Source organism: Gopherus flavomarginatus, chromosome 6 (genome assembly GCF_025201925.1).
Source record: "Gopherus flavomarginatus isolate rGopFla2 chromosome 6, rGopFla2.mat.asm, whole genome shotgun sequence".
Lineage (NCBI taxonomy): Eukaryota > Metazoa > Chordata > Testudines > Testudinidae > Gopherus > Gopherus flavomarginatus.
In genome coordinates, this window is record NC_066622.1 from 42,673,626 (window position 1) to 42,700,930 (window position 27,305).

General features: G+C 41.2%; 1 protein-coding gene across 3 annotated transcripts in view; it reads right to left on the reverse strand.

Moving 5' to 3' along the window:
• The window catches only part of PRKCD (protein kinase C delta), a 133,617-nt gene extending 120,268 nt beyond the window's left edge, over positions 1-13,349 (reverse strand). Inside the window, exon 1 of one of the 3 annotated variants that reach the window (XM_050957766.1) lies at positions 13,200-13,349. The gene's annotated coding sequence lies outside the window, so the exon portion shown is untranslated. Of the gene's footprint in view, positions 1-12,399; positions 12,635-12,997; positions 13,110-13,199 lie in introns of those variants that run through there. The other 2 variants (XM_050957765.1, XM_050957767.1) reach the window with 2 other exon arrangements.
• Positions 13,350-27,305: the final 13,956 nt, after the last annotated feature.

Below are 27,305 nucleotides of genomic sequence, written 5' to 3' on the forward strand. Positions count from 1 at the left end.
GAGGCCCCTTCCAGTCCTATAATCCCTCATGATCCCAGCCTCCTCAATTACGACACCCCCCATTTCAGCCTCCACGTTCCTGCTTTTCCTCATTCACAAGTCCCCATTCCCTTCCATGCATGCTGCCCCATCCCCCAGTACTCATATGCTCCCTCCAGGAGCAAAAATTTGGCTTTCCCCTTTTCTAGAGCACAAGCAGCATTCTGTTCATTGTAGCTTGATACCCTGTATAAGTGACTGCTAGCTCCCTACAATGAAGGGAGTTAAGACCACTCTGTGCATTCTGCTCCTCACCAGAGGGAGAAAAGGAGGGGAGCTGAGATCAGAATGAACCAAAGTTTCTCTTTTTCTTTCCAGTGTAATGCAAGAGAGGCAGAGTCATGGGCTAGCCTAACAAGAGCCAGTGGCCATGTTCACAGGCCTCCATGATGCAATAAGTTCAGTCTCTGGTGTTCAAACAAGTTCTAGTACAATGGCTCTGCTGGTAAGACCTTTGTCAGGATGGTTGGCAGCTGATCATTTGGGATGCAGAGGACTACTAAGCTGGAAACCAGAGAAGTCTGGAAATAATCTTTAAAAAGTATCATACAAAGCAAACAGAAGAGCCTGGTGTCATTTTTTTTCTAGCCAAGAACCTTAATTTGAGGTAAAATGAAACTATGTCCTCACTTGCCAGATATGCTCTTTGAAAAATCAACTTTTGTCACGAGATTCATTCCTGATTAAATGAATGAGTGAAATGCGGGTTCATAAACACCTTCCAATTGCAAGAGATCCCTAAAGTGGTCACACAAAGCAGCAAGTTCAACCTATTACAGGCAAAGGGAGTAGTCATCATGAACTAAGTTAACAGCCTGGTTCAACTAGACGTGGAGGAGCAGAGCACAAGCAGACTGCAGATTCCTCAGTTTTAATGCTCATTCTGTAGAAACTTGTCTGTTGTTGGTATTTTGTTTTTAAATAAAGACGATTCCAGGCCAAATCTCCAAGCCCCCAGGAAGTCAACAGGAATGCCCTATAAACCCTTTGGCCCAAATCATTCCCTCCTTCAGAAAAGCCTATATAAGGAGTCCCTAGAAGATGGAAGTTTCTACAAGGATCCCTCAAAAAGCTCCTCTTCTACTATTCCAATCGGATGGAAGTGCAGGGGTAGCCCTGCCTACTGTGGAATAAACTACAGACTCTCCCTTAACCTAGCAAGCTCTCAGGGATCTGAAGCAGGTCCTGTTTCTTCACAGTGGCTTGGTCTCCAGTAGCCCCCAGTTCAATAGCAGAGCTGCTCTATTGGAACTGCATTATCAGGGAGTCTTTATGGCCAGGGTGGTTCCCTTGGGCAGGGAGATCTCTGTATGAGATAATACAGATTCAGGCTGTATTTTTTTTTTTCTGCTGAACTTCTGCTGGGTCAGAGGGGGCATAATAGGAGTTCTGCAGCCTTGCCTACTAGCCCCTCATTCTCTCTACCCTTCCCCCTGCGCTGGGTTTGGAGAACTGGCGAGAGGGAGTCTCCTTTTCTGTAGTGGTGTGACTGGGATGGGGGAGATCCCAGCACTGAGGCTACTTCCTCCCTGTGATCCATATAGAACTGGGGCCATCAGCTGACTTCCAAGTTTGGGTCAGTTCTTAGTTTATCAAAATGAATTCAGCTGTGCTCTTATGCACCTGAGTCACATAATCCTCAAGTGAACCAGGATAAACTTGCTGAATTGAAATGACAAGAGTCAGCTTTAGATAGCTGCTAAGGAACACAAGAAAAGGACATTATTAGTGAACTCTCTCAACTTCCTGATGAGATCTTATCTTAGTAAGAATTTTTTTAGTTCACTGAAAGCCACAGAACTTAGCTAACAGATGCATAAGAGCACAATGAAACTTTTATGAAGCCACTGGAAATTCTGCATTAACAGAGCTCTAATGCATCAGCAAACTGAATGATAAAGAATTAAGTCACTCTATGATCACACCGCACACCTAAAATCTAGAGCAGCGATACTCAGACTCAGGTTCACAAGTCCCAAGTGGTTCTTTAATGTTTCTCCTGAAGCTCTTTGCAGCACTTGATATTAAAACACTATGATTTAATTATTAGCCAAACTAATTAGGATGCTTTTACTATGTTATTAATCAACTGAAGTTGACAAAAATAATAATACTTGGTCAGTCGTTTTACTGTGAGAATATTGTGTGTGTATAATTCCTCTGTCATACTGTTTAAATATGAATATATAGTACTACAGTAAATGAAACATTTAATTCACACTACTGTGGCTCTTCTGGGTAATGCTGACCAATAATGCTGAACCATTGAGGTCTGAGTATCACTGAACTAAAGAGTATGAGAAATGTGGTATTTTTGCAGCAAAGATCTCCAGGTACTTTTGAAGAGTCTTCTGTCAGTACTGAAAGCATCTTTAGTCAAATCAACTCCTACTCCATCACATGCACACATACTTATATGACTGTGTGGGGTTTTAGTTCTTATTGTAGGAATCACAGCGTGAATCTATAAAGGAAGCAAAGTTTGCTGTCAAAAACATGAGATCTTAACAAGAGGAAAACACCCATCCACCCTGAAATAAATACATCATCTGTGTTATTTTCTTAGATGTATTTAAATGAATCAGAAACTGTTAAAAAAAGCAATACATCCTACATAGACAAAAGGTTTTCCATTAAAATATTATCTGACTTATAATTATGTCATTGCCACAAATCAGCATTTACACTAGTGTAATCCAAGTAACACTAAAATAAAAATTTAGATACAAAACACTCCCTTCTTTAGTTACTTAGTTGAGCCAACCAAATGCAAAGTCACCCAGGAGGCATTACAAAAGCTATCATTTTATTACGAGATTCTCACAATTAAAAAAGCTAGTTTCATTTTAATAAAAATCTTTCGGAGTACTTGAATGATGCTCATTCAGCTCCATTACTGACTCTTTTGACAACAGCAAATGAAAGGCAAGGGGTGAATCTTGCTACATATATTTCACTAAGATGGTACTATGGAAGGATTTGGCCTGGAGTTTCTCAATTGTTATTAATTTTTCAAGCAGCAAGTTTTCTTTAAATGAAAAAGCCTCATGCCTCACCTTACTTCCCACTCAGCCCGAAGCAGTTCCCAAACAGAAGTTTTTGGCAAATGTGCACACTACCTGTTAAGTTTAGTTTTAAAAAACCTCACCAAATAGCTCTGTTAGCAATAGACTAACTAAGCTGTATTGAAGTAAGTGGGAGTTTTGGCTTGCAGGGTCTAGTCCATAATATTTTACTAAGAGACAGATTTTTAAAGGTATTTAGGCACCTACTGGGATTTTCAGAAGCACCTAGGTGCCCCAAGTCCCACTAGTTTCAGTGGAAGTTAGGTGCCTTTGAAAATCTCATTAGGTGCCTAGCTGCATCTTTAGACACCTAAATATCTTTAAATATCTGGTCACAAGTTTCCAGAAATGTATTTCAATCAGTAGGCAAACAAAAAGATAAGTCTGATATCACAACAAACAATAAGACTTCCTCTCTCTCTGTAACTCTTCCTATATTGCATGTTGACACAAAATAAATCTGGTGCACTGACATATATGAGCTGCCACAGGCATGATGAGGACCAAACTCTGTAATCATTGAGTGTTCAGGTTTAGCAAGTTTTTAGGGTTTGGCTACACTTGCAGTTGTACAGCGCTGGAAGTTAAAGCTGTCTTCGTACAGCTGTGTAGGGAAAGCGCTACAGTGTGGCCACACTGACAGCTACCAGCGCTGCAGTGTGGCCACATTTGCAGCGGTGTTGGGAGTGGTGCATTAGGGGCAGCTATCCCAGCGTTCAAGTGGCTGCAACGTGCTTTTCAAAAGAGGGGGTTGGGGTGGAGTGTGACAGGGAGCGTGGGGGAGAGTGAGTGAGTGGATTTTTGGAGCTGACACTGTGTCAGCTCCCTGCCTTGCAAATTCCAACCCCTTCCCCCAACCCTTTCTCATTCACTCTTAAATGCAAATAGCCCCATGGTGCTGTTTCTCTCCTCAAGCAAACACTAGCTGTGGACATTCCCTGCCTGCCTCTACTCGAGCAAACAGTAGGTGTGTTTGTTTTTTAGATAAGCAGCTCTGGGAGCCCCGAGTTCACAACAAAACAAAGAGGCATCATAACAAAACAAAGAGAGTTCTTTAGTTAAAAGCATTATGGGAAAATTCCGGAGGTCAGTTACAGTGTAGTAAGATCAATCACTGTTTACACTGGCACTCCAGTGCTGCAGCACCAGCGCTGTTCTCTTTATTCCTCTCGTCCCTGTGGAGTACAACCAGTGCTGTAGCCAGGGAGATACAGCGCTGTATGTGCCTTGCCAGTCTGGACGGGGAGTAAGTTGCAGCACTGTAAAGCCACTACCAGCACTGTAACTCTCCAGTGTAGCCAAGGCCTTAGTCAGGCAGAAAAATGTGATGGTGAAGATAAACTGCACTTCCTCAAGAAACCATGGACTTTAAAGTGATAAGAGGTGCAAAAATCAACATTCACAAACATTGCTTTTAACAGGTTTGCAACAGAAAGGTACTCTGGGGAAAATGAGGTTCTAAATGGCTTATTACATAACTTGACCTTTAACTTATGGGACCTAAGAGTAAGTTTCACCTTTTTGTTCCCTATCCGTCATCTCATGAAACCAACACATAATAAAAAACTAGGTTAAGCCAGCACAGGACTAGATTTTCATCCCCCCCAACATGTGTAACTTTTTATGTTGGGAGGGAAAACATCTATTGTTCTTGCTGGGCATGTTTCATAGAATCACAGGACTAGAAGGGACTTCATGAGGTCAAGATATACAGGTGTTTATGGTCACACAGCCAGTGTTAAAACCAGGCCTGTGATCTATAAATCACCTCTGCAAACCAAGGAAGGATGATACTTCCTATAACGAAAGAGGTGGCCTGTGCATAAACACTAGTCTATGATTGGGGGCTCATAGCAACTACTACCACACAAATAAAAATAATACTGTCAATGAAGTGGCATTATTGGATAACATACCAACTAAGCAAACAACCTAATAATACTTTGCCCATGACTGTAATGTCATCCAAATTATCTCTTGTTCTCGTTGGTAATTTGCCCATCTGCCCTGTTCTTTTAAGCAGGTAACATGCTGGAATCCACAAGAATCCTTTTCTGAGCCACATTTTTAAGTTTTGATTCTCTGCCTGCCCAAAAATACAGGTAACAAGAAGCACCCCCCAACTACACATACACACTCCAAAACATAGTTGAACTTTATAATTTAAGGCCTAGCAACTTTGTGTGTGTCCCTTTCCAGGTGAAACCATTAAGGTGCATTACTCATGCTACAGTTCTATGAAATTATCTGTGACAGCCACATAGAAACACACCGAACAGTTTATTAAGCAGTTATCACTGCATGAATACCAATTGAATGTGCTTGGGAAAACACCCTTACATAAACTTTTAAACACCACACACAACAGCAAACTAACTACATGTTAACCCAGATTCATGGGAACTGAAATACCTAAAATTATTTTCTATTTACGTAGATGTGTTCTGAAATTCTTTTTATAGAAACTGATTTTACCTTATAAAGTCAGATATCAATCACATGAAAATGATTTTAGTGCAGGGTTCGGCAATCTTTCAGAAGTGGTGTGCCAAGTCTTCATTATTCACCCTAATTTAAGGTTTCACGTGCCAGTAATACATTTCAACATTTTTAGAAGGTCTCTCTCTCCAAGTCTCTATAATATATAACTAAACTATTGTTGTATATAAAGTAAATAAAGTTTTTAAAATGTTTAAGCAGATTCATTTAAAATTAAATTAAAATGCAAAGCCCCCAGACCAGTGGCAAGGACCCAGGCAGCGTGAGTGCCACTGAAAATCAGCTTGCATGACGCCTTCGGCACGCATGCCAGAGGTTGCCTACCCCTGTTAACGTTTGATCATGTGCAGCAGCCATATTGATATAGCATCATCGCTTCCAAGGGTGAATGTGTTTTTGCATCAAAATGTGTTTAAATATTTATACTGAGGTTTTTAAACAAGTTAAGTACCCAACTCCCATTGAATCTCAATCTTTTGGCAGCTTCAGCTTTAAGCATTAAGTGACAATAAACCGCATTTATTTGAAAGGCATAACAAACCTTCAAATCACTCAGCACCAACATTGCAACAATTTGTAAAGACTCTCTATTTCTCAAATGGATCAAGGATGTTCCCAAGTTTCATGAACTTTTAACCCCTCTGATCACCCCAAAGGACTTGCATCCCATCATCATGGTCCAGCTGACAAAGGAGGAATGGATGGCTCTCTTCTGAGGTTGCTGGCCGAGTAGCATGAGGCATTCTCTCTAGTAAACTGAGTGCCAAGCTACTGCTTTGCTCCTTGTTTCCGTCAACACAGTTACTGAAAGATACTGGACTGGGATACTGCAATGCATATTCTATAGCTTTTTATTAATTTTGTGCAGTTGCCCTCCCCTTTAAGAAACATTTATAAAATACTAATATTTAAGTCTAGCACCTCAGCTTATGCCTTTGGAGTTTTCCCTAAGCCTCCCTCCTACTAGTTAGAACAGCATCAATTCTAACTGAATTTTTGTCAATTGGAGAAAAACAAAAAAGATAACAAGCAACAGCAAGTTTGACAGGTCCAAAATCTAATTCAGTCTAGTGAAAAAATAAATCCTGCCTCTGACAGGTGGAAGCTTTTCCTGGCAAGTGGACTTCAATATCTCTATTTCTGCATAAACTAACACATATTTAAAAAAATTAAATAGCCTGATTGTCACAGGTCCTGAGAGTACCCACAGTTCCCATTACACAGGGTGATCAGTACATATGGGGAAAAAATAAGTAAGTCAAGCTATCACTCTCTAGTTCTTATGGCAGCTAAGATAACCTTCTACATAGGACACAATATAAACCAATGTACTGTTTTCCTTCTGAGTTTGCAAAGAGAGCTCTAGTGTCTGTCTCTATCGCTCACAGCTTTGCCAAATACAACAGATTCAAATTGGCATGATTCTTGATATTTTCCACTGCTGTCCAGGGGGTTCTGAATAGCAACAGTGAAAATGACCAGAGTATGCTAATTTTATCCTTCTGCAAGACTCAGGTTCCTTTCTCTGCTGGCATTTAGGACCCCTTGCACAGCTTGAAACTATCAGGAACCAACTCAGGCATTCAAGGAGAGGAGAACTCAAAGGAAGCTGTCGAGAGGTACAGTAGTGGAGCTCCACAAATAAGTTACAAGGCTGAATGGAAGAGGAAAGCGCATTCATGTTTATTAGGCACCTGCTAGCCATAAGCCGATATGCAAGATGGAGGCCAGACTAAAGTCCAAGGAGAGCATTCTGGTAGGAATCCCAGCACTCTTTTCAGCAGTTAATGATAGTGGGGGCATTGGGTTTCTAATAACAAGTGGGTTACTCTGGAATTTCATTAGTGGTTCCCTCCTTTTATATCTGCCTTTGACTAGTGTTTGATGTTTCAAGCCCTGGTCTACTCAACCTTTTTTTTTTGTGGGAGGTAAATGTCTTTCTGATCTTGGTGGTGACGGAGGAAGAGTTCCTTATCTCTTCCTCAAATCTGAGGTCTAAGATCTGAACTCCAACTCATTAGAGAGCCAAGATCTGGAACACATAAGCGTCTTGCCTACTCCCCAAAATTAAGACGACAAGCAAAACAGAGGGACAGCATGATGTGCATATCCTTGAACCAGAAACAAGAGTGGCAGGTCTAATTTTAGGCCTAGGGTCAATTTAGAGAGTGGCTTTAATACAAAAAAACTTTGTTATTAATGATGATATTTACTTAATCTATTATTTTGATAAGTATCTAGATTTGTTTTTAAGTATCCTTCCAAAATTTGCAAGCTCACAAAAGTAAATACATTTAAGCAGGGCTGCTTTCCTCGTAGCCCATTTTCTCTTCACTGTGCTGTGAGATCAGAAATTGGAATTTATTATATCTCAGTATTTCAGGCTCACCAGACCGATGCCATGGTGACAGAATTATGACTGTACAGTATAGTTGAGCACAAGGAAAAGGCAGGCTATATGTTATAAAAAATATACCCCAAATATATTCACAAATAATTATGACATAGGCAAAATACCAGCCAAAGTAAATTGCTTCCTATGTTTAAGAGATCTCTTTTCATCAGGTTTGTCTCAGCATGGGAATCACTGTTTTAAACACAGGAGGGGGGTAGGGGGAACATGGCAGAACTCAGACTACTTTCTATGAATTCTGCTTCACATCAGACAGTGACTCTATGCTGCATTTAACAACTATATTGGCCTTACATCAACAGAGCTTTGTAACAGATGACAGTTGCCTACACTCTCATATTGAGCCATTCATTGCCACTGAGCAGCTGTAATAACTTGACAGCTAAGTTTGAACTCCTAGAATTAGATTGCTAAAGTACTGGTAATTCTTAACTCCATTTCATTTATCATTACACAAAACCATTTAATTTGTGCTTAATGGAGTAATATTTCTCATGTTGTAGAAATTTTGGTTTAAAAATACAATTCCAAAATGTACAGTTTTACCCTCTCTGTCTCTCAGCCCCTTTAGAAATAACAACATTTTAAATTTCATGAACAGGTAATGCTTAATTGAAGGCCATTATAAGAAGTTTTTTTAAAAATGACAGTCAAAGACCCTTAAGTCAAGAAGAGTATTATAAAAAGAATAAGATAAAGGGTACATGCATGGGAATGCATTTGTGAAACCTAATGATTGTATTTTAACATACAACGTGAGGTAGGAAGTAGAAGCTGAAAAAGAAGATAATGTTCTGAAACTGTGTGTTGCAATCTGCAGTGTTTAACTCTTTCCCCAAAGTTTGCAGACTTTCCACTGTGGCTTTGGGTAACTGATAATCCATCAGTCAGAATATTAGATATTAGCTTATACATTTTTGTAACAGACATTTTCAGGAACTGCTCTAAATAGGAAATGCTGAACATTTTTTTTTTAAATTACTGAAACTGCTGTTGAGCAGTTAAGGAACATTTCAAGAAAACTACAATGTTGCTGCTTCGGCTTGACAAACTGCAGTCACCTCAAAACCCAATGGCATTTCTTTCTCTGGTTCTTTCTTTGGTGTGGCGCACAACATGCATTACTTGCCTGTGCATTTAACAGTAGCTAGCATAACAAGTGAAAGAAGCACTTGGGGTATGCCTCCACTGCAACTGGAGGTGTGATTTGCATCTTGGCTAGGCATACCTATGGTAGCTTCAATCTAGCGAGCTCACTAAAATGGCAGTGAAGATGCAGCAGTGCAGTCTTCAATGCGGGCTAGCAACCTGATACGTATCTATGTGGACTGGGCAGACTTGGAAAGCCCATGTTGAAGCCCATGCCTGCATTGCTATCTCAGTGGGTTAGCTAGACTAAAGCAAGCATGGATATGCATGCACAAACTGCAAATCACACCTCTGATTGCAGTGTAGACATAGCCTAAACATGTGCATGAGGCCAAGAAATTACCAAAATTCAAAAGAAATTGGACATTCATATGGATAACAAGAATATCCAAAGTTATGAAAGTTAATGTGAACAACATTTTGTTAGAGACTTTAAACCTAATGTTTCAAGTTAAACCAAACTAACAGTTTGAGATTAACAGAGTGAGAATGTGGGAGCCAGATGATCTCCCATTTGTCTTCAGTGGGGTTCTTACAACTTCCCCTGGTCCTGCCCACTGTCAACTCAGAGGATATTAGACTAGATGGACTTTTGGACCTGGCAGTTCCTACGTGAAAAGTAATATCATCTCCTCTGGGCTACCTAGGTATTTTAGGCGAGAGATAGCACAATATCCAACCAACCTCTGTAAATTAAGACTTCAGATATGAACATAAAATGCTATATTTCAATAATGTTAAAGGTTCAAACTCCAGCGTAGTATTCTCATTGGAGAATTCTGAAGTTTCCTCTATGAACTTATACATATAGTAGGGGGTATGTGTATGCATATATTGTATGCATACAAAAAGGGGAGACCAGAAAGGTTAATTCCTTAAATTTTACTCTGTTTTCTAACTGCTTTCAAAAGATCCATATCTGATCACATAGCGAGGGATTTTATAGCTTGCCATGCTGAGCATTTATACTTACGGTTCAAATGTGCTGCATATCCAATAGCGATCCTCGAGAAACAAAAACTGATGACATGTGTGTCTGGACTAAAAAGACCAATCTCACCATACTTAGGATCTATATTACGTGCAAATGTGACAGATACCATCTTGACTGACATGAGAGAATTTGAACCCAGGACCTCAAAAATTAACAGCATGAGTTTGAGTGAATGAGACAAGGCTCAGTAATTGGACACTGTAACAACTCACATCCTCCATGGATCAGCACAGAGGGGTCTATAAAACAAACAAATGCATATACACGCACACACAGAGTGTAGGGTTGCCAACCTTCCTGGAGTCTCCAGGAATTAAAGATTATGTCATGTGATGAAACCTCCAGGAATATGTCCAATCAAAATTGGCAGCCCTAGATTACACAAGCTCCAGATATTTGAACAGGGATTGAAGATGTAAGGATTCCATTATCTTGTCATATAGTTATAATTTGCTTAGCTCACTGAAAACTCAGCTTTGCTCCCATTTGCTTTTGGTGTATATATATTTTTACAGTATGTTCTGCTGATATGTTGCTTCATTTCCCAAATCAAAGGAAGCTATGGCTGTTTTATAATCAAACGTTTAGCTGACATGATAGATAGATAAATGACTTCATTCTGTAACATTCCTGGGCTAAATTATGATTCCTCCCTGAACACAAAGTTTCCCTGTCCAGGTTAGCTATGCTTCCTGGAGCTAACGATCGCTATTATCACAGTGAAACCAGAAGACAAGCTAAGGACAAAGTCCACACAAAAAAAGTCTCTCATTCACATAGCTGAGCCATCTCACATACAGCGATACAACTTTTACTAACATGTAGAAGAGTATAAACATCCTTACTTCCTGGCCCCTCACTTCTGAAGCAAGAGCACCATTGAAAACACCTAACTAAAAACTATATGACTGTCATCATTTGTTACAAGGACCATTTGATTAGCATCAATTGTCATGTTGGCTATATTCAACAACAACAATTTAAAAAATGTCAATGTACTCTTGCCAATTCCCATCCTCTCAAGAAAAGGGGAAACACAAATCAGCTAGGAAGACTTTTTTAATCTGCTTTCTAAATGTACTAAATTCAGGTTTTGTTACGCAAGTCCATTATCATGTATATTAACTGGCATCAGCATCTGTGGCCACTATCTTAGTTCAGAGTTAGCCAGAGACCCCTGTTTCAATATGTTTACTGATCTGACTCTCAATATTCAGTAAGCTATTTAACAAAAATCATGTGCTGATTTACAAACCACCACTGACCAGCTTTTACACTCAAACAAAGTTTAGCACGGGGTCGGCAACCTTTCAGAAGTGGTGTGCCGAGTCTTCATTTATTCACTCTAATTTAAGGTTTTGCGTGCCACTCAGGGCTAGCTCCAGACCCCAGCACGCCAAGGGCATGCTTGGGGTGGCATGCCACGGGGGGCGCTCTCCCGGTTGCCGGGAGGGCAGCAGGTGGCTCCGGTGGACCTCCCGCAGGCATCCCTGCCGAGGGTCCGCCGGTCCCGCGGCTCCGGTGGACCTCCCGCAGGCGTCCCTGCCGAGGGTCCGCCGGTCCCGCGGCTCCGGTGGACCTCCCGCAGGCGTCCCTGCCGAGGGTCCGCCGGTCCCGCGGCTCCGGTGGACCTCCCGCAGGCGTCCCTGCCGAGGGTCCGCCGGTCCCGCGGCTCCGGTGGACCTCCCGCAGGCGTCCCTGCCGAGGGTCCGCCGGTCCCGCAGCTCCGGTCCCTGCGGGAGGTCCACCGGAGCCACGGGACCAGCGAGCAGCAGAGCACCCCCGCGGCATGCTGCCGTGCTTGGGGCTGCGAAATGGCTAGAGCTAGGCCTGGTGCCACTCATACGTTTTAACGTTTTTAGAAGGTCTCTTTCTATAAGTCTATAATAGATAATTAAACTATTGTTGTATGTAAAGTAAATAAGGTTTCTAAAATGTTTAGGAAGCTTCATTTAAAATTAAGTTAAAATGCAGAGCCCCTCGGACTGGTGGCCAGGACCCGGGTAGTGCGAGTGCCACTGAAAATCAGCTCGGGTGCTGCCTTGTGCACTCGTGCCATAGGTTGCCTATCCCTGGTTTAGCATGTAACAAGTAAGGCATTTGCAGCAAGACCTTCGGAAGGTAAATGACTAAACTAAAAGCGTAACTCGTAGGAGCAAGTTCACCCAGAAGAAAAACAGGATCAGAAGTCAGCAAACAAAACTGTCAACAAGACGGACCGAGCCGACAGAAGGACTTACGTTTATACTCCCTGATTTCTGTGCCTTCACCACGGAGTCGTTACACAAAATATGGAGGCTCACAGAGCCAGGAAGCCATGGTGGAGTTATCTCCTCGCCAAAGGATGTCAGAGGCAACCTTTGCTTACCCCACAGCTGTGAGAGCTCTGCGGAGCAGCCCCGACCGTCTCTCCTTACGCCGCCAGGAGGGGAAGACAGGGCAGATCAAGGCTCCCTCGCTGACTTACACGAGTGTCCCCGTCCTGAGCCCAAAGCCAGCTACCCCCGCCACCCTGCCAGTGCTGAGAGGGGAACCTGAGCCCCCGGGGGCGGCTAAAGGGAGAGCCACAGGCTGGAGCAGACCGAGCGCTGCCCCCCGCGGAGATGCGCACCCCTGAGCGGGGACAGGGACGGGCCCCCCCCTCGGCCAGCACCCGCAACCAAGGCACGAAGGAGCCTCCTGCAGAGGGAGGAGTGGGAAAGGCAGCGCCTGTGCCGCTTCCTCATTCACCCGGCGCCAGGCGAGGCAGGAACTGCCGTGCGAAGCGGGGAACTCCCCAAGCCGGGGCCCCGGCGGCAGGTACGGGCGGCGAGCCCCGCGCGGACCCCAGGCACTCACCGCCTCCCGGGGAGCTGAGCACGGCGGGGCCGGTGTCCCAGCCAGACGGCGCGGAGCTCCGGCACCTCCCAGGCCGAGCGCTGTCCGAGAGCTAGCGAGTTCCCAGCCCAGCCCTGCCGGCCCGCCCCCTGGCGCTCCGCCCCCCCGCCCCTGCGCTCCGCCCGCCGGGGCACGGCTGCCTCCTCCGCCCCGGCCAGCTCACCTGCCCCGCCGGCTCCGCCTCGTCCCGGGGGGGTGGCATCCTGCTGCACCGGCTCCAGAAGGAAACCTAGCCCCAGAGCCCGTCCTCCGGCGGCGGGGCGCGGGACAGACATCCTCCAGCTCCGCTTGCTCCTTCACCGCCCTTGTTTTCTCCTCTGTCCCGTCCCTTGCTCTTCTCTTGCCTTCTCCCTTCCCTCACGTTACCTTTCCTCTCTCTTCCCGACCTTTTCCTTTTCTCACTCTCCTTCCCCCTCTTCCTTCTTTTCCTCCCCCCTCTTTTAGTCTCCTCCCTTCCCTGACGTTACCGTCCCACTCTCCCTTCCTCTCCTCCTATCCTTTCCCTTCTGTCTCTCTCCTCCCTTCCCTCATGCTACTTTCTCCCTCTCTTGTACATTCCTTCTTCCTTCACATTACCAACGCCCTTTCTTACTCTTCTCCTGTTCTCACTCTCCTTCCCCCTTACTCCCCTCCTTCTTTTCCTTTCTCTCACTCTTCTTCCCTCTCCTTGACTTGCCTTTCTTCCCTCCTTGTACTTTCCCCTCTCTTTTACTCTTCCCCTTCCATTTCCTTCCTTGACTCTCCTCTCCCTCCCCTTTTACTCTCCTTCCCCCTTTTTCTCTTCTCTCTTCCCCTTCTTGTTTGAGTTCTTCTGAGACCAGTAAGGAGCTCTCCCTGACCACTGGACCCAAGAGTTCAGCTCTAGGTCAGCATTAAAGGCAAAAGTTCCAGCATGGGACCAAACTCATCCAATCTTAAGCTCCTGTTAGTGTAGTTGCAGCAGCCCTTCTTCTTTGGGAGATGTTTGGCCTTTGGGGAAACCAGCTTACACTATTTGAACAAGTGGTTTTGATGTTCACTCTTTATATTTAGTAATCCTGGCTCTCTTATGGGGTTTGGCAGCCTAGGCCACAGCGGTTTTCTTGATGTGGCACTTGTCCACCAGAAATTGGACAGAAGACACCATACTCAGTTGAAGTGGCTTATGATTTTCAGCCATTGGTGATATGTATTTGAATTCCATCTGTGTAAAAGTTTTTGCTGGACTAATGCTTTGAATACATGCCTATTCCTTTGGGAAAGATTGTCTTAAGTTTACAAAGTGGGTTTTTTTTAAATGTGAAAAATAGATTTTTGATGGCTTTTTAATTGTGAGTTTGTATTGTTAAAGGATGGCAAAAACACAGGAGGCCCCAATCGTGTAAACACTTTCCACATGTTTAACTTTACACATGGGAGCTGGGGAACAGTCATAGGGACTTATCATGTACATGATGTTAAGCATGTGTATCAAATGTTTGCATGATCAGGGAGTTGTATTAATTCAGGGAAGGAGCTGTCTTCCTGTATGTTTATACAGTGCCCTCATGGGGGGGGGGGCTGACCTTGACTGATGCTTCTGAATGGAGTTCCTCAATATCCCTCCCATTGTCTATTTTTTTAAATATAGGCTATGAGGATGGTGAATCAATCAATCTAAAGTTTGTCTTCCTTTTTTGAGAAGCAGCATTTCCACTTATAAAAAAGGAACATAAAGCATGTATGCCCAGAACCATTGATAACAGATAAGTAAAACACACATTTACTCTTAGTATGGAAGAGAGAAACTTTCCTAACAACCTCGTTAGCACTTAGCTGCTTTTTCTTTAGTAATGTAGACTTCCTTGTCAGACCTTCACCTAAATGACTTTCTCCTTCTCCAATTAAACTTTCACTGAATTCAATAGTAGTAAATCCAATGTACTCTCACCTCTCTAGGGCTGTACAGGAGCTATGGGACATAGGTATCTTTAATTTTCTTTATTTACAGCTCTCTTTGGGCTAGATTCTGGGAACTGAGAGTCATCAAAACCATGAAGATTAGGTACTGTCCAAGAAGAAAGTCAAACCCAATGTATACTGGCTGCAGTCAACCTGCTCCTGAATTTCTGATATTTTACCCCAGTCATCCATACACCTTCCCAGCCTATAGCTATCAAAAGTACATAGTGTACAACTTGAGAGTTTCTAAAATGTCTGAAGACCTCTGAATCTATTGCAGAGACCACCTCTATCACAATTCCACTTCAAAATGAAGAGCATAATCAAAAGTAACATCTCAATTTACAGTTTAAAAGAAAAAATATGAAAGATTATTTGAGCACTAGGGGAGATGTAATATAGTTACAGCTATGCTCAGAACAAAGGAATGGAAAACAACTTTTTTTGATCATAAATGAAATCTTAAACTCACATATCTTCATACAATTACATGTTTTTATATCTTGTGATGAGATTTTAAAGTTTGAAAGTATAATCAAGAGTTTGTGTTTATGACACAGGAACTTCACGCTGTACCCACAGACCATAATTTTTAATTCTATTTTAAAATCTAGTATGTCTCACTAGAACCTCAATAAAAAGTAACTTGTAGTACTCACTGCTATCACATAGAAATCCAAAGCAATTTATAAGATGGAACTTTCTATATCGTAGCAATTTATGGATACTTTTCTGCAAAACAAAACTAAAACTACAAGGATTAAATTAAAGGTGAAAATGAAAATAAATTCAAGAGCCATGATTCAAATCTGTCCAAATGAGAGTTTCTGATTTCAGTACTTCCAATGAGCTTCATCAAAATGGGTAGCATTTTATAATGGATGTCAGATAATTTCTTATTAATTTGGTATTTAAAGCAATATAAAATGCAGAGAGAGAATCCATTTTATTTTATGGTTGCACTATATAGTTGCACAAAAGCTTGATTGCTAGCTCTGTTAGGTATCCATTACTTTAAAATAAGCCTTTCTAAAACATATAGCTTCTTAATCTTTGGACTATAAGATTTTCACAAGGCTTATAAAATTAAGAGTAGAGATTTCCAAGTCCTTATGAATATAAATCCTCAAGTCTTTACTCAGTTAGAGCTCTCTACAATCAATCGGGAGTTTGCCTGCATTGGGACTGAGTAAGAATTGGCTCATGGAGAATACAATGTAGAATCTTTTATACTTAATAAAGCAAGTTCTTGGCCTTAGCAAGTTGAGGTTCCTTCCAGTCCAACCACCAATGATTCTAAAATTCTAGTTTTATTTTATTATGTTTTCAGTTGCCTTTTCCTAGTAACTTTGGTTTGTTTCTCTAGCTTCACCTTAAAACTAAACAATAGATTTTGATGATGTTCTTACATTTATTATTACAGTATATATTTGTTTGTATTACTATAGCACATAGGGGCCCTACTCATGGATCAGGACCCCATTGTACTAGGTGCTGTACAAACACAGACCCTACTCCAAGGAGCTTACAATCTAAGTATAAGAAAAGGTGATAGATGGATACAGGCAAATTTATGGAGGACTAGAAGGAAACAATGTGACAGTATTGGTCAGTCTGATAGGCAGTGGTCTCAGTATACCAGCAACCTAACTGTTGTCAAGGGTTTTTTTTTTGTTTTGTTTTGTTTTTGTTTTGTTTTGTGTAGGCATCATAGCAAAGGACAGTGTATGGATTTGAAGGTGTACATGAGGTTGCTTTGTGGATGTTTATGTGGAGCACATCTCAAGCATGTAAGGCAGCCTGCACAAAGATGCTTGTTTGAAAATTAACAAGCAGGCAATAGACACTGGCAGTCATGGGCCAACTGAAGGTTGTTGTTGACAGTTTGATAGTGATTGACTGATGATAGTGTGAGGATCGACTGTGAAGGTCTTGAAAGTGAAGACAAGCAGCTTATGTTTGATGTGATAGAGGAGGAGTCGTCAGTGGAAGGGTGCAAAGAATGGGGTGACATGATCAAAGTTACTGAGCAGGAAAGTCATCTTTGCAACGGCATTGTGAATGGATGTGAGTAGGGCAAGACTGCACTTGCCAAAGCCAGCAAGAAGGATTTTAAAGTAATTTGAGATGCAAGATGATGAGGGCATGGATGAGAGTTTTAGCTGGATGGATGGATGGGAAATGCTATATCTTAGAGATGTGATGCAGAAAGAACCAGCAAGATTTAGACATCGCCTGGATGTGAGGACCTAGAGAGAAGAGTGAGTGGAAGAGTATGCCCAGGTTATGGGGCTGAGTGACAGGCAGCATGGCGATGTTGTCTACAATGACTGAGAAAGGAGGTAACAGAGAGAACTTGGAGGACAGATCAAAAACTACATTTTAGCCCTGTTGCTCTTGGGCTGATGGCTGTGTGTCTGCAAGGTGATAACGATAATGGAGATACAGGCCGAGATTTTACTTTGGACAGGAGATAAGTCTTGGAGAGGTAGACCTATGAGTCAACACAGCATAGAGATAGTTGTTGAATTTGTGGTTGTGGATGAGATTACCCACAGGTAAGGTATAGAGGGAGATGGAAGGGGGACCAAGGACAGGGTCCTGTGGAACACCCACCAAAAATTGAAGGGCAAAGGAGGATGATCCTCCAAGCACACGCTGTAAGAGTGATTAAAGAGGTAGGAGGAGAACCAAGAGAGAAGAGAGTGATAGTGTCTCATCTGAGTAGATTCCAAAGCAACTTAGAAAGCATTACTAACATATTTATGTTTGTAAAATCACTTTGCTGACCACAAATGGTCATTCAACAATGGTGTGAAAACCAGCAATTGTTGAACAGCATGCAGCACTCCACTACAACTTTTAGGTCAGCAGCCAAGTATGGTGTATGTAATTGAGAATACAGGGGGAAATCAGAGATGTAAAATGTAATCATACAAGCTGAAATTTGGTCAAGACACTGGGGCTAATAGTTCTGCTCTTGTGAAGTATACCATGGGATTTTTTTTTAATCACCTTAAGTGGTGACAACTGTGGTTTTACATTGCATCTGTCAGACTGCACCATAGGTAGCACAATGCACCCTACACCATGCTGAGGCATTGATTTAATACTAAAAGTACTTGGGTTTTCTTTAGAGATCTCACATCCAAAACACTCACCTTGCCTGAGGCTGCTCAGCATGTGAAATCTGACAGGGTCACGGTAGAAGGTGGTATGGCTACAAGCCATTTTACAAGTAGATGGAAAGAAATGAGAAATTAAATTTTCTACAGTAAAGTGACAGCAAAAGATTCACAGATGAGAATGAAAATAAAAATGAGCTTGCTAAACACACCAACCCACTATCAATACCCAGCACTTTTCCAAAGTTGTGTGATTAACTGCTTTGAGTTGGACTAATACCATATATTTTTCATGGACCAAAGGACTCCAATTCAAATTAAGGAAAGATGTTTTACTGATACACATGATTATGTATGGACAAGTGTCAATTCACAACAGAGAAATAAACATGGCAGTTAACAGTTGTACTTTTATTCACCGAGCCCCATGATGCAGCTGGAGGGTGAGCTTCTGTTGAACTCTGTTTCCCAAGTCTAAGCAACAAATGCCTAGTCTCACTTCCCCTTTGCTCACAGAGGCAGGGGAAGGGAGTGACAGAGGGAGGAGCCTGCTACAATCTCGTCTAAAAATTATGGGGATTTCCACTAATGAGAACTGCAGAAGTAGGGAGCCTGAATACTTTCTGAACTAATCTGTTGTTTTTTATCCTCTGTTTTTATTTTTGAAGTATTCAGAAAATTGATTATAGTTTTAAGGAACTGGCTTTAGAATGCTGGAGTCTTCTGCAGGAACCCCCATTTACCGCACACAAACTTTTCCTTCAGTTTCTCATACTTACCTCCAAAAGCATGTTTGTGGGTTAGCACTGAGAGTTAGATGCATATTGGGCAGGATTAATCAATTATTATTAATAAGGTCTGCCTGCCACATCCATTTGAGAGACTGAGTGAAGCTGAATTCCGCTTTAGGGGATATGAAATTAAACAGCAATATGAAATTTAAAAAAAAGTTTTAATTTTGATATTGACTTATGAAGTTGTTTTTCTTTGTATTAGTCAGTATGTCTTTTATCATGATCTGCACTTGAATCAGTTGCTTCTGCCTTTTTAGGCCTTGCTTCTTCAATGGGTAGAGTGCTGTGCCTGCACAGACGGCTACTGATGTCAGCAGAGATCTCCACAGGTAGAGGCATTCCGTTCATGTGCTACATGTTGCAGGATCAGAGACATAATCTTCATGTTTTAGCTTATGTTTGCATCAGATTTTTCAACTGAATAGAGTTCCATAGATACTAGGAATTAAAAAACAAAATCAAAACACCATGGCTTTAGTTTTCCCTGACTGTTGAGGTATATAGGTCAAGAGTTAAGAGAGTCTCAATTTCAGATCCAAGTATATAAATTCCTCCATATTTTGTATAAGCAATTTTTTTTTATTTTAAAAAAGTATGTTTCTAGTCAGGGCCAGCTCCAGGCACCAGCTTATCAAGCAGGTGCTTGGGGCGGCCACTCCAGAGCGGGGTGACACTTTCAAGTATTTGGCGGCAATTCAGCAGAGAGTCCCTCACTCCCACTCAGAGCGAAGGACCACCCACTGAATTGCTGCAGATCGCGATCACTTTTCTTTCTTTTTTTTTGGCTGCTTGGGGCGGCAAAACCCCTGGAGCCGGCTCTGTTTCTAGTGCTCAGAATTTTGAGGGGGGAAAAAGCTTGAAAACATAACCCAAGTGGATCCTAAAGGATCAAAATCCAGGATGACAATAAAAAGAACCTAAAATGTTGGGTTGTTAAAGGCTCTTTTTTTTTTTTAGGTTCTTATGAGTGCTGAATATTGGGGCTGACAATACTGCAACCTGTGTTTAATCCACGTTCATAAAAAGAGTTTTTTTAAAGCTTTTTTTTTTTAAAAAAAAGACTTCCTGGTATGATTAAAACTCCACAGTGCACATACCCTTCTACTAGGTCTCACTCTGCCTGCTGTGAAATTGTTAGTGTCTGTGTTGACCAGCATTGCTGTGACACTTCCCCTTATTACAGTATTAGTTTGCAAAGAAAGCATGAAGTGGTGAAGGTTATAGCACAGCAAGGAAGGGTGTGTGTTGGTGCAGTTCTGAAATTGACCACAGTCCTATTCCTAGTTGATTTTACATTTTTGTGACTGCTGCAGAAGGAGCTATGGTGTTCAGGAAGGTAGCCAGTCTTCTTTGGCTTTGTTTGTCTTGCAATAATTCTCTTTGATCTTAATACTGCTAAAAGGAGATGAAAATTGAATTCCTATTTATCTACAGAACAAGGACAGTATATATACAGTGGCAGTTCACACTTCTGGATATGAAACACAAGTGTGCCCCTGTCCTGGCTAGAGGTAAGAACTGATTCTCTAATTGTCATTGCTGCTGAGGCTATCAGCACTATTTATGGTAATGTTGACAGTTATGATTTGGATGAATATTCACTGGGAAATTGACTGAGACCACCAAAGAACTTAATACAGACCACAATACAACTTTTTGCTTATTATTCACCTGAGATGCATTATAGGCTCTGTTGCCCATAAATAATCACCTGAGCCATTCAATTCCCACTTGCCATGAATACCTTTTATTTACTAGCTAAGTATGATCTGCCACGCATTGAGGGTGCCAACAGTCAGGGGGCTGCTGCTGACTGATGGTGTCTGATTAAATAATAAGGCTGTTCAAATAGCGTGAGGAAAAAACCCCCAACATACCAAACCTATCTAATTCACAAGTTATTTTCATGGATAACAGTTGTATTCAGTTCACTGTGATTCACGGTACCATAGTTGTTGTTCATTAATATTCAGATTGCTAGTAGTTGTTCATGAATATTTTGAGGAATCTCTATTAATTTTAGCTGAAATTATTATTTAGCTGAACATCCATCCCAGAAGAGCATTAGTCATTATTTAGTTTTTCTCCTGTTTAAAATGTTTTAGCCATTCACTCAGAATGGAAACAATATAAGGGACCAGTCATACACCCCAGTTTGAATAAGGGATTGTTTAAGTCAACAGTTCACAGCTGTGTAACCTTAACAAATAGTTCTGACCCTCTGTAATGCCCAGCTTACCTTATGCATGACATGGTTCCAACTGAAATTTCTTTTCTAAGTACCACTTCTACATCCTATTTGTTTGCTACTATTTTGGGCTTTAGGCCTGACTTAAAAGGCTTCTGGGATTAGATATCACTGAATCTTTTTCATATTGTATTTGTGATTAATAATATTGTTCTTAGTTTTTATGTTCTCTGTGCTGTCTCATTCAGCCCATTCTCCAGATAGGAACACAGTGATAGTTTAGTCTCTTTTTAGTAAATACTATTTTATGACAGTGGCAGGCTGTCATGAAAAGTTTATTAGGTTTTTTGTTTTTGTTTTTTTTTTACTGGCAGTAAATTTACTGGTATTAAAAGCTTAGTATCAGTCAAACAAGGTAACACATGCAAAGTATACTCCAATCAGCCTATTAGTCAGCAGGAACACTGGCTTTGAAACTCCATTCTGTGTAAGTTTGCACAGTAAGAAAGGTGGGGTAGAAAGCTGAAACAGCCTACAGTGGTCATGTTTGAGTTTGCTGAACTCAACCCAGCAAGTTCAGCTTAGCAAATGGATTTATGCCTTCAAAATGTCTGGAGTCATGACACAAATATTACTTCATGCTATGTAAGGCAAAGAGGGTAAACTGCTTCGTTTCCCCAAAGAGCACTGTGATCAGGGATCTGAGCAGTGGAGAAGAGATGATAGTTCAGGGCTGAGATCTCTAAACTTTGTCATGAAAAGTAGAAGCTGAATTTGCATTGCCTTTGCTTTCCCAGTGCTACCTGTAATTAGGTGAAGCACAGGATTTGGACCATCCTATAAAACACATTACAATAACTAAGATGGATAACAGTGAGAAAATTCAGACTAGCTTTTAGAAAGTAGATAAAGGGAAGAAACTTTCTTTCTAAAGGCTCAGTTATGGATAGGGATGAAAGGAGGTCAGTAGCAGAAGAACTAAGGAGATCTACTCACCTCAGAGCAGAGCTACTTTGCCCACTTGTGGATGGATCACTGTAAATACTGTCTATAATGCTCCTAACAGCAGAATGTATTTAAAGACGGCATTTCTTAATCATTCCCACTTTGTAAATGAGGGTTCATTGGTGTTGGCCAGCCTTGATGGCCCCCATCCCCAAAAGTGTCTAATTTTGCATGTAACACACATTTATGCGCAACAGGATGTAACTTCATTGTTTTGAGCATGGCTTATATTTCTCCACATTGTGGGATTGAGGCATTACAAGGTCAAACCCTGAAGCGTGGACCACCTATTATAAACACTTTTTGAAAGTTCAACTCCATTAAACAGAATAAATATACTTTAGGTGTTCAAATTAGTGTTAAATCTTTTGCTTCAAGACTTTGAAATACAGAAGCCAATTGCCTTTGTGCATTATTAAATATTGCATTTAATGCTTACAACAAAACTGGTCTTTTAAAATATGACTTTATAAGAAAAGTGTTTTTCCCCAATAAGTAGAGGCATCACTGACCACCACTTGTTATTCTTTCATGTGCATAAGTACTAGTCTTCAGTTTCACCATTCAGCTTTGAACACTACCATGATAGAAACTTGCCCGGGCACTGTTGGTATAGACAGAGAATGGAAGAACCAGTCAGAGTACCAAATATTAGCTAAGATGTTGCTCTTTTCACCCAGCCAACACAGCAAACAATGTATTCCTACAGACAAAATACTTGAGCTTATATTTTAATGCTCCACCTCTTCTCAAATGTGTTTTAAAAAAACAGAACAGAATTTTAGAGGGTGAAGTTTTTGGTGTTTTTGACTTCTTCCTTCTTGTTCTTTAAATTACTAGCAACTTTGACTTATGAGTTCAAATATAAAGCTACGCAAAAGATGTAGCTGAAGTTGCTGAGTCTAGTTCTCCACTGTCTGGCACCTTGTGTAGTCATTTACCTCCATCCAAAGTGGTTATAAAAATCAGTATCGTTTGAGTAGCATTTTGCACACTATTTGCACAGGTGTGCATAAGTGCAGAAGGACCAAGGCAAGAGAAGCAGGATCTCTGTGCTTGGTTATGCCTGTGAAACTGCCTTTGAATGCACTGGGACTTGAGCATATGTATCTTGAAGGCAGAGTTTATTGCCCTGGCATCATCATAACTGGTGGCTGCAGAAAACAGTGTTTTCCAACCTATAGATTTATGACCACAGCACTGCTGGAAAGATGGAAGTAGCCAATTTTAGAGAGTAGGAGTGACTCAAGATGTTGGGAAGTGGGAAAGGAGCAATGTTTTTCTATTGTACTTATCTGACCATGCTATTTTCAACCAGGCCAAGCACTGAAAGTGAGAAAGTCATTGTTGCTCTAAGGAGGTATAGCTCCTATTCCAGCTAAGGGGGAAGAGTGGCAGTTCAGAGCAAGACTGCTTTTTCTTTCAAACATCTAACTACTGCAAAAGCAGCTGGAAAGGAGTTGCAGTCATGGCCTGTTCACATGTATTTCTCTACAAAAAGAACTTTATTTTTCCTCCCCATCCTTAGCTGTAGATTTTTTTGAAACAATCCTTGAAAAAAAGAATCCAGTAGGACTGTGTTGATTGTTATCTTCCTGTGACCACATTCCATGCTTACAGTTAGAGCAAACAGGTCAATATACAAAGGAAGCACTAAATATTATCAGTTGACTGGAAGTATGATGTAAACCAAGTACAATTAGTGATGGTTCTGCACCAAAAGTCTGTATCCATCCTCTTCTCCATTTTGAGGAAATCCGGCACAAAATCCAAACTGTACTGTCTTAGTCAATGTGCAACTGAAACAAGTGGCTGAGCAGATGAAAGTAACATGCATTGCTTTAGTGACTCCTTTTAAAAGTTGCCCATGGTTACCACCTACAATGCATGTTTTTCATATCTACTTTTTGTTTGTAGATTAGGATCACTGTAAAACATTTTTTCTTTTTGGATGCTTTTTGCGGTGCCTGGTTATAGTCAAGGAGATGTACTAAGACACCACCCAAAGGTAGTTGTGGTGAAATTTCCAGCCCAGTTGGAATTGCTGACTGAACATCTGCTACACAACATTTTGGAACACTTATCTGAAATTGATTTGCTCTCAAAGCTTTTGCATTTGGCCTTTACTAAAAAAAAGATACAGCCTCAGTGTAGGCAAAAGGAAACTGAAAAAAAATTGTGCAGAGTTGTCACACTTGAATTCTTCTGGTAAATGCTTGATTAGATCACTTGCTAGGACATTGCACTTCATTTAGTCCATTATACAGCATGCATCTGAAACAGGACAGTAAGCGTTTTAGTGTAGGAACATAGGTGTTCCATAGCCCTTGTTTTCTGTAATATAATCTTATGGTTCTGCTTCTCTTGTCTTTTATTCATTATAAATCATAGCTTTTATTCTGAAAAAGCAGATTTTCCCCCTTGTCTTCTAAAGAGCAGATTACCACTCAAAACAAAAAACACAAGTTCCAATTTCTTCTGTAAAAATTGCTTGTGTAATTTGAACTCTGCACTCCCACGCATTTAAAAAGATTGCTTTATAGTGGAGCCTTAACAGCATTTCCAGACATTCCAATATTAATTCTCAGAAAAGATACAAAATTACCCATGTTTACTTCTCCCTGTGAAGTGCTATTTTCCCTTCCACAAACTTTAAATTCAGGCATATGAAGCAATTAAGGATTAGTGTACAGCATGCTTGTAAACTAGTGGTTCTGAAGCAGATAGCATTGGAACACAGAGTTTAGAGGAAAGAGATCTTTATTTCTGGATCATTGTACAAATTCAGTCATTATGCCCAATTATTTCTGTTTAGGAATGGAGTGGCTATATGAGTGACTAATCCTGGGTAGAATTTTCAAAAGCACTAAATCCCATTGACTTTCAGTGAGACTTAGGCTCTTCAGTGTCTAAGTCACTTTTGAAAATGGCACTCAGGCTGAAAATTTCAAAAGAGCCTCTCTGTTTACAGCTACTTCATTTGATACCACATGACTTCTCCCATTCTTTTATGATCAATGTCAAATCAGGGTGACTTTTATGAGGAAATTGAATAAGTTTATGAACAGGATTGTATGACAGGGTTGCCTGTGATACCAGGGCTCTGGCCTTAGTGAACAAGGAGGTCCCTTCCAGTCCTATATCTCTAAAATTTCATGCCTCCCAGGTGTCAAATTAGTGTGAATAAAATTTCATGCTGTGGGGAATGATGGAGTTATCTGTATTATTTTTATGATCATCATTAGCATCTTGTTTTACTTGTTTGATATTATCATGGCTGGCTGCATGGCATTAAATCAAAGGAGGCTGTTAGGCGGCAACAACCAGGAAACAAGACAATTGCAAAGATAAAATCCTATTGGAGGCAATACTAAGGGTCTTTATGGTAACAATGGGGGAAGCTATTAATTGGGAAATTCCCACATGCCTGGCTCCAACCAGGCCAGCAGATTGATTTTCCCCAGATCTGAGCCTGGGAACTATGGGGCAGCAAATCATTAATAACCCCAGCCTAGAGAGGACAGGGTTGGTGAGTGGGCAGCAACATTTGGGGGTGAATATCTGATTTTGGAGCCAGCTCTATATAGCCACGGCTGTTTTAAGGCTGCAACAGTGTTCAATCCAAAGAGCCCCAAAGAGCAAATGGAGAGAACCAAAAGCCTGTATTTCTTAGAAGGGAACAGCTACTATATCTTGAACTATGCAAGAGTGAAATTAAAGTTGGGTATTTGATCTTATGCATATTTGGCATCAGTGCATCTAGTTTGATTACTTGGGAATAGCTATGAAGTTCCAGTCTACTGAGCAGGCTAAACAGAATTGAGGGTCCAGTTCTGTAAACACAAAGAGCTTGTCTACACATAGTAGTTCCCCTAGTTTAAAGGTGTAAATTTAAACCCCTGTAAGTAAGCAGGTGGAAATTTCTGGTGTGGACACTTTTATAACAGTTTAAACCTGGTGTATACTGGTTTAAGCAAACACTTGTAGATTACAGGGGAAAGTAGGGTGACCGGACAGCAAATGTGAAAAATCAGGAGAGGGGTGGGGAGTAATAGGAGCCTATATAAGAAAAGGACCCAAAAATCAGGACTGTCCCTATAAAATTGGGACATCTGGTCACCCTAGAGGCAAGCCAAACTGATGTGTGTCCATTCATTAAGTTGCACTGTTTTAATTAAGTCTGTTTGAAATCACACTTTTAATTCAACGTGTGCAACTTCTATTTAGAGCAGGCCCTAGGACCCAGTCTAGCAAAACACTTAAGGATGTACTTAAATCTAAGCTTGCATGTACTATAATTTATTTCAAGGGGACTAATTGATTGCATGATGCTAAGTGTATGTTTAAGTTGCTTTGCTGGGTCTAGGCCTTTGTGTCAATCAAAGGGTTAACTGCTCTGAACAGTCCTATTGACTCCAATAGGACTGTACTCAGCAGTAAGTCCCATGCTTGCCTGTCAGTTTTTGTAGGACCAAGCAGTCCCTATCAATCCAAGAATCTAGGCAATAATGTAATGGACTGGAGGGGATTTTAAAATGCTTTCAACCCTTCACTTTCAGATACCTTGACATTTGGGAGCGGGGGGTGGAGTGAGAAGCCTGTTGCCAACACTGTAGATTGTCTGGAAAATAAACAGCAGTTCTGTTGAAAACAGAGAATGTAGATGCATTGTTTCTTATGAGCAATAATTCACTCCCTGAGCTCCCCATTCACTTACTGACTGTGTTAATGGAGCAGTCTGTGGAGGCTGAGGACTTATTTCATAGTTGCATAATATTACAATGCATAAGGTAAGAATAACATTACAGCAGAAGAGCTGTAAACTTCAGTCTAAGCACCTGTTGAGTTTCCAGTAATAGAATTTAGAAATACACAGATCAGCAGTGGAATTGAGCTAGGATTGGGCCAGTTTCTCATAACTAGACTTGTATCCAGTTTTCTGTTCCAGGCCCAAGTCCCTCATGCATTTGGACCCAAACTTCACAGCCTAGGCTGGTCCATTTTTGACCTCTCTGGTCTGTCGTGAGACCTTTCCTCATGGCTTCAGGCTTCTCAATAATTTGTCCTTTATCTTTCCTCTTGTCCCATCTCTTCCCTTACAGTTCCCTGTACCATCTCCCTCTCTGACACACTCTTACCCCACTTCTCCTTCCTTATTCTCCCTTTTAACTCTGTTTTCTCTCCCCACTCCATATTATATGTGAAATAAGTGGCTCATTTCAGTCCAGTTTCTAGTG